This window comes from Carlito syrichta, unplaced genomic scaffold, assembly GCF_000164805.1.
Source record: "Carlito syrichta isolate Samal-C Ts95f unplaced genomic scaffold, Tarsius_syrichta-2.0.1 Scaffold288166, whole genome shotgun sequence".
Taxonomy (NCBI): Eukaryota; Metazoa; Chordata; class Mammalia; order Primates; family Tarsiidae; genus Carlito; species Carlito syrichta.
In genome coordinates, this window is record NW_007232262.1 from 46,541 (window position 1) to 49,570 (window position 3,030).

General features: G+C 52.4%; 1 pseudogene; it reads left to right on the forward strand.

Annotated features, from left to right (window-relative positions):
• Positions 1-774, forward strand: part of LOC103255482 — a 6,702-nt pseudogene extending 5,928 nt beyond the window's left edge.
• The last annotated feature ends 2,256 nt before the right edge of the window (positions 775-3,030 follow it).

A 3,030-nucleotide genomic window follows, 5' to 3' on the forward strand; every position in this document is an offset into this window, starting at 1 on the left:
CCGCGGGAGAGCAAAGGAAGGCGGGGAGGCGCGGCCGGGCGGGGCGGCGCGGCGCGGCGGGGCCCAGATGCTTGGCGGCAGCGCCACCTGCAGGCGGAGCGGGGACGCGGAGGCGCTCTCGCGGAGGCCGCCCGGCTCTGGGGCGGGGGGCGATCCCGTGCCGTGGGTGTGCGGGGCTCGAGGGGGACTGGTCCTCTTGCTTTGTTCGGATTCAATATGGGGTTACAGGCTTTCCGAAGTGGAGGCGAGGGGGTGGTTCAAGAGTTGGCAGGCCGGGCGTGGTGGCTCTCGTCTGTAATCCCTGCGTTTTGGGGGGCCGAGGAGAGAGGTTGCTTGAGCCCAGGAGTTGGAGACCAGCCTGGGCGATATAGCGAGCCCTTGTCTCTACAAAAAATTTAAAAACTTCAGCTGGGTGTGGTGGCATGCGACTGTAGTCCCAGATACTCGGGAGGCTGAGGTGGAAGGACTGCCTGAGCTCAAGGGGGAGGACACTCCAGCCTGGGTGACAGCGTGAGACTCTGACTCAAAAAAAAATTAGTTGTGCCTTGGGCAGCCTGCTCCTCTGGCCCTATGCCTTTTTTGGCCTCCGTTAAAAGTCCCTATTTCCCATTCCCAGCCTAGTTCAAAGCCCCCCGCCTCTTAGGTGTGTTCTCCTGCCCATTCCCGGGAGGGTGGCTCCATCCTGGTCTCCAACCCTGTACAGGGGCCATACTCTTAGGAGAAAGCTGCTTCTTCCACCTCTAGGGCCGTGGGGACAAAGTCATGGCCTGGTAGCCGGGTGGTTCCCATTCCTCGTCTGCAGCCCCAGGGCTCAGCTTCTTTCTCAGGCCCTGAAGATATTGAGAGAGAATCCTGCTGTTGCTCTTAACTTTGTCCCAGGTGACAAGGAAGGATTTAGAGTTGATGAAGCAGAAAGCTCAGACACGAGCCTGGGTATTAAGAAGGCAGAGGCTGGGTATGGTGGCTCACACCTGTAATCCCAGCTCTTTGAGAGGCTAAGATGGGAGGATCTCTTGGAGCCAGCAATTGTTCAAGACTAGCCTAGGCAACAAAGCAAGACCCTTGTCTCTAAAATAACAAATAAACAAAAATTAGCCAGGCATGGTTGTACTTAAACTCCACTGCACTCCAGCCTGGACTATAGAGCAAGACCTCATCTCTAAAATAATTTTTTTTTTAAGTCAAGTGTCTCACTCTGTTGCCCAGACTGGAGTGCAGTGACACGCTCACAGTTACAGCAGCCTCAACCTGCCGGGCTCAGGCAATCCTTCCATTTCAGCCTTCCAGGTAGCTGGAACCACAGGTGTGTGCCACCATGCCTAGTTAATTTTTTTAATTTATTGTACAGATGAGGTCTTGCCATGTTGCCCAGGCTGGTCTCGAACCCCTGGACTCAGGCAATCCTCTTGCTTCAGCCTCCCAAAGTGCTGGGATTACAGGCGTGAGCCACTGTGCCCAGTTTGAAATAATTTTAAGAAAGAGGATAGAGAGCCCTGGACTGTAGGGAAGAGAGAGAGAGACTTAGACTTTTTTTTTTGAGTTAGAGTCTCACTCTGTTGCCCAGACTGGAGTGCAGTGGCCGCTCCCAGCCACCGCAGCCTCGACCTGCTGTGCTCCGGCGATCCTTCCGCCTCAGCCTTCCGAGTAGCTGGAATTACAGGGGCGCACTACCACGCCCGGCTGATTTTTTGATTTATTGTAGAGACGAGGTCTCGCCAAGTTGCCCAGGCGGGTCTCGAACCTGCGGGCTCAGTCAATCCACTCACCTCAGCCTCCCAAAGCGCTGGGATTACAGGTTGAGCCACCGAGCCCAGCTGAGACTTAGACTTTTGAGGAGTGTATTTCTACATGGGGCGCAAGGACAATATAAGTCTCTGCACGTGTACATATTTGCATATATATCCTACTGTGTACATGAGTCAAGCTTTGTGTGCATAAATCTGTGTGAAGTTGGTGTGTATTTGTGTGTGCATAATTTATTTTTATTTTTTTAACTTTTATTTTATTTTTTGAGTTGGAATCTCACTCTGTTGCCCAGGCTGAAGTGCAGTGGCACACTCACAACCACCGCAGCCTCGACCTGCTGGGTTCAGGCGATCCTTTCACCTCAGCCTTCCAAGTAGTTGGAACTACAGACGTGCACCACCAAGTCCAGCTGGTGTGTGCATAATTTATACACCCTGTATACTTGTGAATATGCCTGTATGTCTGTGTACATCTGTGAATGTACTTATCTGCATAGCTTTGCACTCTTATATGCCTGAATCTCTCTGTGATACCTGTGTTTCTCTGTGCCTTTGGTCAGTGTATATGTAGGTGTGTGTGTGTCAGTGTGTGTCTGAGCATACCTGCGTACAGGTGTGTTTGTGTGCGTATATTTGTATTTGTATGGGTATCTGATGGGGTGCGGTTTCAGGAGCAAAAAAAAAACCAGCAAAAAAACCCACAGGTGTGCTGTGTTTCTAAGGCGACTGGCAGGCCAGGTGCAGTGGCTCATGCCTGTAATCCCAGCACTTTGAGAAGCCGAGGCAGCAGGATTGCTTGAGTCCAGGAGTTTGAGACCAGCCTGGGCAACATAGCGAGTACTCATCTCTAAAAAAAAACCACACAAAAAAATTAGCCGGGTGTGGTGGCATGTGCCTCAGCTACTCAGGAGACTGAGGCAGGAGGATCATGTGAGCCCAGAGGGTCGAGGTTTTGGTAAGCCATGATCGTGCCTCTGCACTTCAGCCTGGGCAACAGAGAGAAACTCAACTCAAAAAAAAAAAAAGTGGGAGGGCTGGAGTTGAGGGAACAAGACAGGATCTGAGCACCCTGGGGAAAGTGGGAGGTAGAGAAACAGCAGGGCTGACACAAGCAGTCCTCTGGCAACAGGAGAATGGTCCCTGGCATTGCATGAAATTCTTCAACACCAGGCTCCAGGGATGGTCTCAGTGAAAAGACCTGTCCTTCCTCTGCCTTGGATGGTGGTCAGGTCGAGCCACCTCGTCACAGCCTGCAGGTGGTCATCCTTCCCAAGGGCATGGAAGA